Source organism: Notothenia rossii (assembly GCF_949606895.1).
Source record: "Notothenia rossii genome assembly, chromosome: 2".
Classification (NCBI taxonomy): domain Eukaryota; kingdom Metazoa; phylum Chordata; class Actinopteri; order Perciformes; family Nototheniidae; genus Notothenia; species Notothenia rossii.
In genome coordinates, this window is record NC_136904.1 from 90,427,256 (window position 1) to 90,441,564 (window position 14,309).

At 40.1% G+C, this 14,309-nt stretch overlaps 1 protein-coding gene across 7 annotated transcripts in view; it reads right to left on the reverse strand.

The window, feature by feature from the left end:
• The window catches only part of LOC307026795 (mitogen-activated protein kinase kinase kinase kinase 4-like), a 110,494-nt gene that overhangs the window by 94,778 nt on the left and 1,407 nt on the right, over nucleotides 1-14,309 (reverse strand). The gene's annotated exons all lie outside the window — the stretch shown is intronic.

The window sequence follows — 14,309 nt, forward strand, 5'->3', positions numbered from 1 at the left end:
TGAAAATATCTCAAAATACATCAGAAAAACACCACAACAACTATTCAAAATCACTATTTGTCTCAATCTGAGCAAAATTCAAGTGTCCTAAATGTTTGAAACGCAGCAGCTACACAGTCGAAGTGTGTCTGAGCTCTTATCGTGTCCTTACCCTTCAAATTCCAATAGTCCCTGTGTTATTACTTTGGAGAGCAGCTCGAACTGGCTAACTAGTACTGCTGACAATGAGCCACATTGAAAACAGAAAAATATTTGTATTACTTTTTATAATCATCTGCTAACAAGAGACGCCAGACGATGGATTCTATTGGAGCTGGGTTGATTTTGCAATAATGGAAATAAACTCAGCATGATGAGATGTGTGCTCTCAGCTGTAATTTCATTGATGCTAACAACCGTAGCTTTGCAATTTCTGTCAGTCGGCCGATATATGATGCAATATCTCAGCAACTATTAGATAGATTCCCATTACATTTTGTACAGCAATGCATGGGAGGACTAATCTGACTTACTTTTGGTGGTACTGTGACTTTTCCTTTAACCCGACCAAGAAGTCAGACTTGTTTTACTCATAATGACATTAGCATTTAGCTAACAGGCAACTAAATCTACTAACTTTGAGTGTTGTTGTTTAGACGGATTTCAAGGTTATCAGGTGATGAATTATATCAGTTTAAATGTGGAAATAGCATGCTAAACTTTTGTTTTAAACACTGTCTAGACATTTAAGTGGGTTATTATTAGCACTGTGAGCCTTTTAGCATGATTACATCGACATTTAGCTCAAACAGCAAGAGTGTCAACTTCATTAAACCTAATGACAAGCCTCTTGGATACCTAAACATGTCCTGATTCATGTTGAAAATATTATCTGATGCTTTTAACATCAGATAGATCTTTTTTATTTTCTGGATGATCCATTTTCCTTTCCTCCTTCTCCATCTGGACTTTGGTCACGTCAAATATGTGTGGCTCGTCAGCAGTTTTTGAAGCCTGATTGATTTACCATGCAGGAAATATTTTGCTAACTGAAACCAACACAAACCCTTCTCTGTCTGTAAAAACATTATAAATCAAACAAATGATCTGAACCCAGAACTTAAACAGTGCTTGCAGTTAAAAAGCTGAACCTTAACCTACAACAATGCGTCTGTCAGCATGTCGGCGAGAGGGGCAAACACAAAGAGACGTCTGTCCATAGCAGGAGACAAAAACAACCTAATAAACTACAAATCGCCCTTCTTCTAAGTCATACAACAGACTCGTCACACAGAAATAACCCCATGACCTCAGCCTCCTTACGACATTTCAGACATTTAGCAGTGTGATGCTCTTAGCCATAGACGAACGTTGAGGCAGTTTAACTTCATCAACACATGTTTTTGGAGCAAAGTGGTACTCAACCCTAAGAGCCTGAAGGGGTTAAAGGGTCCCTATTATGCTTTTTGGGGCTTTTCATTTTCTCTATTGTGTTATAAAGGTTGTTGAGCATGTACAGTAAATGGTCTGCAAAGGCTTAAAGGGGACCTATCATGCAAAATGCACTTTTTGATGTCTTTTCTACATAAAGATGTGTCCCCGGTGTGTCAGGGAACTCACGCAGCGTCACAAAATAAAACCCTCTCTCTTTCCCTCCGTACCCAAATCTCTAAAAACGGGGGAACAACGGAGCTGATGCAGATTTGCGTCCGATATGACGTAATATCTGAAATGTGGACCCACGGGCCAATCAGAAACGTTGCTATCAGAAACAATGCCCGACTGTTTTGGACGTAATATGGTCGGTGTTTACATTAGCATCGCTAACACTCAGAGCTAACCTGTACTGGAGAGCATGTGTGTGAAGAAGCCGGAAGTAAAAAGGAACTCACCTTGTGGTATAACCGGCAAGAGAGAAAGCCTTTGAGCTCCATACTGTTTCAGAGAGAATCCTTGATAATCAAATATTTAGTTTAGACAGTAGCTGCCGGGTCCCGCATGAGCTCAGACCCCTACTTTTTTTTTTATCATTCTTTTTTTTTTTTAAAGCTTTATACCCCAAAACAGCACTTTTGAAACAGGAAGTGAATAGAGGGATATGAGGCATGGCTAGAATGGGTGATCTGTTTGGTATTTTGAGCAAAACACTTCATAGACATGTTTTTTATATATCTATATATATCTGAGACCTATGCTATTGCTTAAAAATAGCATGATAGGTGACCTTTAAATCTGAAGGTTTCTTCCAGATTCTTCCGATTTTGGGTAACAATAAAGACCTTTTTGAACTAATGTAAACATGACACATGAAGGGACACAAAATACAAATATGAAACTGAAAATGGGCTTAATAAATCCTCTTTAAGGCCTACTCCAACTTTACTGGAAATGTTTTTAAGATAATAGATGGAATCTGTTTTGTTTTTTTAAAAGGACATCAGGGAATATTTGAGTCAAAAAATAGAACAATAGAAACAAGAAGATGAAGAAGTAAAACAGGAAACAGGTGAGGAAAAGAAGTAAAAAGCGTAATTTGCTCGGCTGGTAGCAGATTTAAATGTATTTTCAAACCTGCGTCTGACAGCACAAGACATGGGAAAAAAGAGCTTTTTCTTAAAATAATTAATTTGCTGGATTCCAATAACAGCTGCTCCTATTGGACGATTAGTTTGACTAATCCTAAATGAGTGCAGTCTGTGGGCTCTTCGGCCATTATGATGACCATATTTGTTTTTTTACAATAAAAAGGTAGTAAATGAAAATCCATACTGTTTTTATTTGTATTTTAACATCTGCTTTAGAGGCGAGTTAGCTTTTACTTAATTTGTGATGTATATGTATTTTATGTTTTGTTTTTTTTCATACTCGAATGGAGCAACCGTCACAAAATAATTATAATTTTAAAAAGTATTCCGTTTCCAATTGGTTATTCTTTTCATTTACTATATAATGTTTTAATAAAAAGAATCTCATTTCATCTGGTCAGCGATTTCGCCCACAATGCTTTATTTCTCGTCCCTTTATAAAACCTACCAGATCACTGAGAGACGAGACGAGGTTAAATATCTCTTCGTCTCTTCAACAACAAGCCATCTGTCTGCAGTCTGCATCCATCGCTCCACACAACCACACATTAAACCATAATACTGCAGCTCCATTATGTAACAGGAGCCAGCAGACATGAAACCAAAACAATTAAAAAAGGGTAAAATAGTTAATTATGATGGTAATTACAGCAGCGTCCAACACACCTGTTGCTCCGCCTGAATTTAGATTTGGGGCGATTAGCAAAAAAAAGTGTCGACATCAGCCATAATATAATCTGATTATATTAGTTTTTCTCTGCTACACTCTCCAACTCCTTGAGGTTTGTTTATTTTACAAAATCCAATAAAGCTGAACAGGCACACATTTGAAAATAGCTGTTAGTCTTAAAGTGGAAATATCTAAGAGTTAGAGTTTCATTAATAAAATGCATTATTGAGAATGTTGAGATATTTATGTAATTTTGTATATAATTGTGATTTAATAATTGCCGCTTTTTTGCAATTGTGTTACGGCTTTTAATGGACGAGAGAATTGTATGTTGTTTTAGTGGCAAATTATTTAGCGCTTTATTTCTAACAGACGATTGCCTTATCACAATATGGATATTTGGATATTTTGAATAATTTACTTACCGGAAAGTCAACTTGAGTTAATTGTTTGATAAATTATTTTTAGGGAAATGTGTGTTGGACATCTTCACCTAACCTCAGGTGGCTTTAGAACATGCAAAACCCAGGATTAACCACTTCACACGTACGTGCGCTCATGCATTCACAAACAACCTCTCAAACCTCCTACTCTTCCTCTAAACGTGTGCCGTGTCCTGCGGAGGGATTACAGCCATTATTCCATAAACCCCCTCCCCTCAACATTAACAGGGAGGAGGAAGAGGAGGGATGCTCAGGAGCGTCTGACCTTCCTCTGCTCCCCTTACATCATGATTCATCAATCCATATTTCATCAATATAATACTGGATATACAACCTAATGTAATCTATGTTTTAAACCCTGCTGTCTGATGCACAGAAGCACCATATTTGCAGAGGAGTCAAACCACATTATGGTACCAAAGTTATAATCAATACGAGGTGTGATATTATTTTGAATATGAAGTCAATGAAAGTAAATCCTGTTATTACCAGTCGATGGATAGGAAGAATATGAGTTCATATCAGTCTAATATTGAATTTGTTTATCTCCATTCAGTTTACGGACAATTATTCTGATTCTTTTAGTTCATAAACTGATCATTTACCGTCTAAAATCAGTGCTTTAGGAGGGAGATGTCAGATTTATGTTACCACAAACCATGTTAGCATTTGCCTGAAAACCTGATATAAAACTACACAAATATGGGGATTATCAGTGGATACAGCAGCAGCAGCACTGTCACTGCTTCAGTCCTCACAGTGAGCATCAAATGTGACCCAGATTTTGTCTGAAGCTCTGGCTCCTATTTTTAGCTTCACTCCAGCTAGCAGGCAGAGCTAAACCGCTAACAGACTCATTAGCAACGCTACGAAGGACGTCATCTTTGTGTGAAATAAAGAAATATTTCTAGAACTGCTGCTTGAAACTACTTGTTATTGAATTTAGTGTGTAATCTTTGTTGAGGTATTCATAACAGTTAATTACCACATTGGTTTGAGGCTCTTAAATGTAGCTTCACTGTAGCTAGAAAACATAGCTGCGCTGCTAACAGTCTCATTAGCAATGCTATGAAGGATGTCGCCTTTGTGTGAAATAAAAAATAAGTCTATAAATACTTGTTTATACCAATTGTGATTGCATTTAATACACTTGTAATGTTTAATCTTGGCTGAGGTATTCATAACAGTTAATTGCTGAATTGGTTTGAGGCTCTTAAATGTAGCATCACTGTAGCTAGCAAACAGATACACTGCTAACAGACTCATTAGCAACGCTACGAAGTTTGTCACCTTTGTGTGAAATAAATAAATATTTCTATAACTGCTCCTTGAAACTACTTGTTATTGCTTTTAATACACCTAATGTTTAATCTTTGCTGAGGTAGTCATAACAATTTATTGCTGTATTGGTTTGACACTCTTATTTTTAGCTTCACTGTAGCTAGCAAACAGAGCTACACTGCTAACAGACTCATTAACAACAACACCAGCATTGTGTGAAGGAAAAAAATCCTCCATTAATCACTCCTAGATGGCACTTGCATCTGCATTTAAAGGTGGGGTAGGTAATTCACTGCAGAAACACTTTTAGTTATATTCCATGGAATCAGTGTTGCCAACTCCATAGTAAGGAAAGCAGCTATTGGCTTTCCGGAAAGTCACCAGAAGTCCCTAAATGACGTCATCGCCTAATTTGCATATCATATCAAAAAACGTTCCACCCCCTTCAAGGATCAAGTAGATCAGAAATGAGGGGCTCGCGGCAGCACCCGCGGCTCGTTAACTGCAGAACAATACGTGAGTCTCCAAACACCAGGAAAGTCCCTAATAACACCAAAACAAGTCGTTAAATTAGTCATTAGTCGCTCTTGACAAAAATAAGTAGCCGGGGGGTTTGGACAAAGTCGCCAAGTTGGCAACACTGCATGGAATGCTCTTAACATCCCGATAGCAATGAACATATTAAATGCTTTGACAATAAATACATAAACAAATGTAATTTGTGGAAGCCGTAGTACTGTAACGGCCCGTCCACACTACAGCTTCAAAGAAAGCTTGCCGGCGGGCGTGTCTGAAGCTCGACCAACAACCAATCACATGAATCTCCCGCCCCTGGCACACAAGCAGCGGTTTCATTGGCTAGAACTTGTACTGGCATATGATTTGATTGGCTGACGCTTCCAATGAAAGCTTCAGAAGCTTCAAAAATTGAACATTGCTCCACTTTTGCAGCCTGAAATGCCAGGAAAGCTCCGCTCTGCTACCCACAATTCAGTTCTGCGAAAAGCGAGGCAACGTGACATCACCCCATTCAAAGTGAATGGGGTGACGCGTTGGAAACCGTTTTTGAAGCTGTAGTGTGGACGGGCCGTAAAAGGCACGACCAATCATCTGAGCCGGCCCGGCTAAAGTAACTGGATGGCCTACCTGCCTGTCAGCCTTCCATCTGTGCACAAACTTATCTCGTGCCCTCATTGGTCATGTGCGCGTTCGTGTGTGTTGGAGGAGGGGCTCTGTAAGGAAGTCTGAAGGAAGGGGTAGATTTGTTTCGGCTGCGTACTTTCAAATTCTAGCACACTCGAGCTGGTTTCTCCATTCTTACCTACCCTAACATGTTATGGGCTGTACTATATGGTAGTATACATTTACAAATAACACTTCTTAGACAGTGTATCAAGACTAATGGGATTGTAATCATCCAATCAAGATAATCCCTCTATTTATAGTTGTGAATTCTTTTTTCTTGCAATTAATCCTCTGACTGCTCGAAACAACAACCTTTTTCATGCATTCTGACATAATAATGATGTCAACGGCCTCTTAAATCAGCCAGAACAATAGACTAGAGCTCTAAGAGAAGTTTACAGACGTCTCCTTGGGTTCTGGTGTGTATGGTTAGAATCAGTATTTGTTCACACACATTGAAAACAATGATAAGTTGCAGCCCGACTTCTGCATCATAAATCGTGACAAAGTCAAGTTCCTGTTGACGCTATCAGTCGCACAGCTTCCACTTCTTCTGACTGAAAGGTCACGGGAGATAACAGTACGGTTTTGAAGGTAAAGAAAAGTTCCCAGGGGAGACTTTACTGCTGCTGCTGTTGGTTGCAGCCGAACTAACTTCCTGCGTTATGAAAGGTCACCGCAGACACGACTAACATTCCTGTTTGAATAGCCGGAAGGTCTGTGAGTCAGCTTTGCATGACTTTATTCCTTCTGACAGCTTTGTAGTTTCACCGTACTGAACGAGGGCCGGACTATAAATAGCTCCCCATAGAAATGGAATAAGTAGGAAATAATGGATATTTAAGAGGCATGTAATACTTTAATTAAAGCAGATTATAGATATGGGTTGATATATTTAAAGAGAACATATTAAGCTCATTTTCAGGTTCATATCAGAATGTAGTGTCTCTACTGTGACATGTCTCCATTAGGGCTGCACGATTTTGGGAAAAAAATCGAATTGCAATTTTTCTGACAAATATTGCGATTCGATTTGCGATATTTGTTTTTAAGCGACCCAACGGAAGTTTATTGTAAAATGCGGCCATATCTCCGGCTAGGAAGGTCGCATCAACGTGCTCCCGTCTCTAGCACCCCCGCAGCACGAGCTACGAGTGAAAGAACTAAACTTACATGAAACTTCCGTTGAGTTGCTTTAAAGTCAAGCTTCAGTTTAAGATTCACCCTGTGATAGAAACATGTGATGGAGCATTACTAACCTGACTCAGACGGTTTCACCAAACCATCGAGGAAAGCTCCATTGGAAGCCATTTGGAAAGGGCAGGCACTTTCAAAAATACTTGGCAGGTGATTGGATCAATCTGTCTATCACCTGCTATCATGGGCCACTTCTGATTGGTTAACAATGGCTGGTACATGTGGAGCACAGCATTTCTGATTGTTGCGGATGACTGACACACAAGAAGAACAAAAACAAAGACATATATATAAAAAAAAAAATGTTAAAGAAAATCGCAGGCTTTGCGATTTGATAATCGCATGATTTAAAAATCGATTAATCATTCAGCCCTAGTCTCCATGCTTTAATGTTCAAAAAGCTCTTTATTTCTCTCATACTGCCTGTGCTGCAGTACCTCTTTTCACCCTCTGTCTGAAACCAGAGCCCAGTCTGCTCTGATTGGTTAGCTGGCCGGCTCTGTTGTGATTGGCCAACGGTTTAGATATGTCCCGCCCCTTAGCCTATCACGTACAATGTGTTGAAGTGCTAGCCAAATGAAGCGTGAGTTTTACATAGTGATGTCTGATGTTACAGAAGTAAACAAAGGAGGGAACTTTGGGATTGTAGCCTTTGCAGAACATTTACATGCTGTATATAAAACACACTACAGGAAAGGGACAACCCCCAAAAGCAAAATAGAGCCCCTTTAGTGTTTTTAATATATAGCTTTTCCCAACAGCAACTATAAATACTTAGCAGAAAGTTAATCGAGGCGCCAGCGCTGAAACCATTAGTCAATGAAGTGACTAGTCGGTCAACTGGAAATAGATCAATAGTAATTGATTGATAATAGTTTATTTGCTAATCAATAAATCAATGTTGTTTGTCAAACAAAACGCTGATGATTCATTGTTATTTTCCTCTAAAATGTGAGGGTTTGCTGCTTTCATTGTTAATTGAATATTTGGGAGTTTTGGACTGGAGACTTTTCCCTGTTATTTGGGTCATTAAACACACATTCAATGTTTACTTGAAAGAATACTCAATACATACAATCATTGGTTGCAGCCGTTATTTAAAGCATTATGGGAAACACAAATTACAGTGTTTTCAGATTTTGTAAAAGCCAGAATGGTCTACCTTTGGAAAGAGCATGAGGCAATTCTACATTTAAACATAATGCAAGGATTTATTAGAGACATTGGTAAAGAGAATCAACAGTAACTGCATGTTTAATAGTCTTTTTGTGGCCGTTATTGCCAGAAATAGAAGGCTATAATTGTCCTGATGAAGCCGACGTGTGGGCTTTTAACCAATGAAATACTGAGAGGTTTCTTCAGATCCAGATGCAGGAGAATAAAGAGAGGCTCAAAGCATGGCACTTAGACACGCATGCATCTGACAGATCTGCCATGCCTTCGGTGAAGTTCTGCGGTGCCTTTCCTCGGAGGGATCGCAGAGATGATGACAGGCTGACGGTGGAGAGCCACACCCAGCTTCACTTCATCAGAAAAGGAACAAGCATCTTTCCTGTTATAATGTGAGGATGAAGAGAAGCTGGGGAAGTCAAACTAGTGTGTTGTATAGGTTTTAGTGCATGTAAATGGTCTGCTAATGCTAATATCCCAAGAGTTTCTCTCCCACACACTCCCTCCCTAATTTAAACGACTCCATTGGACTCCTTTGTTTACTTCTTGAATATAGCGACATCAATATGTAACACATGAGTTGGCTAGAGCTCCAACACATTGCACGTGATAGGCTGGACATCTCTAAGTGAAGGTGCTGGACATCTCTAAGCGGTTGACGAATCAAAACAGAGCCGGCCAGCTAACCAATCAGAGCAGCCTGGGCTCTGGTTTCAGACAGAGGGTGAAAAGAGGCAGTATGAGAAAAATAAAGACCTTTTCTTAATATTAAAGCATGGAGACATGTCCCAGAGACACAAAATACAAAAATGAAACCTGGAAATTAGAAGAATATATCGTCATTAAAAGTAGTTTTTCTTCAGCATGACAATAATGAATAGATTTTAACGGCAACCCCATAATCTGCATTGCATTTTGACATCCCATATCCCTTTATCAGCAGACATGTTGTTACTTTCTGAACGGCAGAAACATTTCATGTGGAAACTTGAAGGGGCGACAGTAACCAGGCTGAGGTTTTCTAATCAGGCCAAACTTCTCCTCTCTGCACTGATGACTTCCGCCGTTTCACTACTTCCTCACGATCACAAACATCTAGTAGCCCTCTGCAGACACACACAGCAACAGATTTGCTCTTTTTAGAGAATAAAACAAGAAAAAACCCAGAGTTGCTTGCTCGTTACGGACTTTTACGAAGTCTGAAACAATCCCAGCTGTGGTCTGAAGCAGAGGAACTCAGCAAGCCTTAAATGGGTTAAACCATTTCCTCAGAGAGGGGGATTCCCCGCCCCACATGCTGAGTGTGGTCTTACCCCAGGGTTTTAAACATTCCTCCTGCCTCCTTCCTCAGCTTTTTAATTTTTCATTTACCTCCCACTGTTTTATGGAAAGAGAAACATGGTGACCGCTGACCTTTTTATGCTTGGTTGCCATTAACAAAGTTGGGGTTATTCACCCTTATCTAAATTATGAGGCTTTTTTTTCAGTCACAGAATATATTTTTTCTTGATGAATTTCCACAACAAACTGCCATGTTCTGTTTTAATATATGCAAGATTTCGACAATCCATTTCCTAACTAACCAAGATAAACTACCTCTGGAGGGAACAGACCATTTACATGCACAAAAAGTTACACTACAGGAAAAGGGAAAAACCCCAAAAGTGTAATAAGGCCTCTTTAAAACATAATTCAAAAGAAGGGGAAATTGTAAAAAAACAGATGCTTGACCAAGACCAGCTTGATGTCACATTTCAGACCAAACCAAACAAAAACACTTTGATGATTAAAGCTTGTCCCCCCACACCCCTCCTCTGTATTTTATTTTTCCGTCCCACAGCTGTTGTCAGAGCACACAGCTGCAACACTGCAGAGATTCGACAGCATGGGAAACCCAACCAATCGCCAAGTGTTCAGCATAAAGTGTAATCTGACGACCCAAACACACACACACACACACACACACACACACATCCATTTTTCGAATGATCTCAAGGCAAGGCAGCACAGACAGAAAAGAGCTCGGTTCATCCTCCCCTCATGGCCCACGTGGTGATGATTCACCAAATCCCGAGGAACTAAACTCAAAATGTCAAGGTTCATTTGCGTCCCCGTGCATCTGAGCGTTTCCACAAACACTTGTTCCCTTCTTTAATGAAACACTTACACCGTCCTCCCCGAGCCACAATAAAAAAATAAAATACTCAAAGCAAATCAAGATGGGATAATAGCTGTATTGTTAAATAAGATGCAGGCTTGGGGAGTAACGGGTTACATGTAATGGGTTTAGATAATCAGGATAGAAAAACAGGTAATTGTATTCCCTTACAGTTACATACAAATAATCAGATTCCTCTTACATTTCTGAAACTGGGGATTACAGGATTACAGTGTTACTTTGTGCTGTTTCTGATTGTGTGTAAAGCGTCTTTGAGCACTGGTAAAAGTGCTATAAAAATGAAATGTATTATTATTATTACTGACCAAGTAAAAACATCATATAGTGTGTGTTGTAAAGGATCAGATGTTGTCTCTTCTCTGTCAGCTGTTCTGTTCTGTGGGATAATACTTTAAGTGAGAATCTATACTTCTACTTTCTTTGCTTCATTTGTTCTGTTTTAAATTCAGCAGGTGAAGCTATACGTTCATCAAATAGTGTGTGTGAGCTTAACTTTGTGTGTTAAACTAAAACGTCAGCTCAGATTTGATTTCTGCTTTTTTAAACCGTACTACGTGCTCATGTGTTTCAGTGTTGGTGTATCAGCTGAATATGCTTCATGAAAGGCAGGTTCAACTATAAATACAATCATTGTTGATCCTAAATATCTTGGTTTCCTCTTTTTTCTAAGGTCACATAGTTCAGGTAACTAACTAGTAATCGCATGAGAATCCATATTTCCCAACCCTGAAGAAAACACACCCCAACAGCCATCTCTTAATCATGAGGAGGCGTTTCATGGCTCTCACTGTGAGGCAACGGCATCGCCTCGGGGCCGGCCTCTTTGTCCATGGAGGCACAAAGTGATCCACAGTGACACTCGTCTCCACGGAGGAATCTCTGAATGCTGCTGGTCACTTTGTGGGATCCCCAGAGGCAGAAGGGGAGATACAGGAGACCTAGAGATTGTTCTATGGACACTGACGCCATATTGTACATGTGTAAAGTAAGCCTGAGAGCCCCTGTTTACCCTGGAGCACGTGAGCGAGAGGAGTCTGTGCTTAAACTCCTGAACTCTCAAACTGTGATCATCATGGGACAGAAAGAAGGTCGTAAATTGTTTTTTGTGTCTTAGTCCTCGAACATCTCTTTAGTCAATTTAATGCTTTTTTCATGCTGAATGACTCATTACCACGTACTTACACAGGGTATATGCAGGAATCCTGAAGTCAGATGTAAAACCTTTTAAGACCTTTTTTAAGACCCTTTTCATACATTTTAAGACATCATCAGCCACTTGGAGTTCTAACCGGTTACCTTGGCGACACACTTGACCTCACATTGACTATATACAGTATTGATTGTCCTTCCTCCTTATCTTCCAACCATTTGGACGCAGACTTGCATTCCCCCATAACGATGTTGCTTAGCAACCGGCGTAAACGGACCTTCGCGCGCTATCAAGCAGTGAGCGTGCGATGTCCTGTTCAGATGACGTCAAATCCAACGGGATGCCATAAATAAACTACACAGAATCACACTACACACCTACGCCATGATTACATTCAGGCAGACTGTAGAATACAACCTCTTTGGACCATTTAGATACTTATTGAAAACAAGCTACAAAATGTAATACCTTGGAAAATACCGTTTAATACTTTTTAATAGCCTTCATTTTCGCTAAATTGATTTATCAACTTTTAATACTTGTTAAGACCCCGCGGACACCCTGATACAGTATGTATTCAACATGATTGGTTGTGGAAGATACAAAAAGTGTCTACATTTCTAAACTCGATGCAGACAGATATCTCTTTATTTTGTTGCAGCAATTCACGTCATTAAACTCCTGACCACATCATGGCCCAAAATGGCTCCGTATAGGTAAATGTACTTCTTGGAGAACAGAGGTTATTTGGCCTTTTGATTACCACAAGCTTTGGCATATGAACAAGCAAGATAAGTATCAAGTTTGTGTCGATCGAGAAGTGGAACACAAGTTCAAAATGTGCTTTTTTTTGCAAGGGTCCACATTGACTTTATACCTCATGATGCCTGTGACATGTCAAACATCAGCGAAAAGAAATATAGACATCTTTCTAAACAGCTTTCATGAGTGTGTTAACACCATCATTAGGTGAACATGAAAGCTGAGTCATTTACAGATCTGGTTTCTGAACAACATCGACTCGTCTCCAGGTGTGTCTTCTCCTTTAGGGACAGAATCCCCTCTGGCTTCACTTCAATACAGCAATCAGAGACACGCTTTGCATATGTTGCAGCACAGCAACAACATAGCCATAAACGCCCATAAACCGAGGTGACTAAACAATAAATCATATGACTCTGTTAAACCCTCATGTGACCACCTATAGCTTTCATATTCAGCGTTTTCATTGCCCTCATGGTGGCAATCGGCATGTTGAGTGACCGTACGTCTGCACCACACACTCAAGTCGAGGAGCTTAATGTCAACTGATTGAATATGGATTTGTTCCAAAACACTTGCTTAGTGTCTATTCCCGTTCCCGTTGTGTCGTACAGGAAGTAGAATAAAGCTCAAAATGTGCTATTGTTTGCAAGGGTCCAGATGTCTAGTACATTTTAAACATCAGTCAAAAGAAATCTAGACAGAGGCTTACAGACTGGTTTATACTCAGGGGTGCACACAACTTTCTCAGTGAGGTACTCAGATGAGTACCTGGAGTCAGTGTTTGGTACTCCAACTTCTGGCTTCCCTCAAAGTTCCCATGAAGCCCTCTGTATCGCGAATGTCAGCCGGGGGGGGGGGGGTAGTGGAGTGCAGAGCTTCGTGACCACAGAGCGTGTGAACGTTGTGATCAGCTGTTTTAGCACAGTGCTGCTGTACAGACCGACGTTAACAGCAGCCCTGTCTGTGCACACGGAGACCGACTCTGTCGTCCGGTGATCTAACCACCACTTCACAAGTACGTCGCTACGCAAATGCGCTTTTTGACACAAGTGACGTTACGCATTTCAGATTGTACCACTTATGTGCACCCCTGTTTATACATATGTTAGGGTACCTGAAAGACTGAAGATGGAGCTTAGTAATTTACGGATGTGGCTGCTCTTCTTCTTCACAACATCGACTCGTCTCCAGGTGTGTATTCTCATCCTGAAGTGACAGGATCCCTTCTGTATGCGCTTCAATTATGCAATCAGTGATAAGGTTTGCAGCACAGCATAACCCAAAATGCCCATAAATCAAGGTGACCAAACACTAAATCAAAGCTTATTTGACTTATTTAAACCCTTACATGACCATCTATTCAGTGTTTCTGTTAAACCTGCTCTAACTGTGGCATTCAGCGTGTTGAGTCACTCTACATCTGCACCACACACTCTAGTCAAGGAGCTCAATGTCAACCGATTGCATTTGGATGTGTTCCAAAAGTCTTGGGAAGTGTCTACTCTCGTTGCTGCAATGCAACACAGCACTGGAAAAAAAAATGCATATGGGTCTACTTTGCAGCCACATGCAAATGAAATCAATCACAGCTTTGTAGTGTGTGTGGTGTATCATCAGATGGAGTGAATGTTTACAGGTCAATACTAGCTTAACTGTGTATTGCTCCATAATAACTCCCTTTCTTGTGGTTTGAAATAATGCAGTG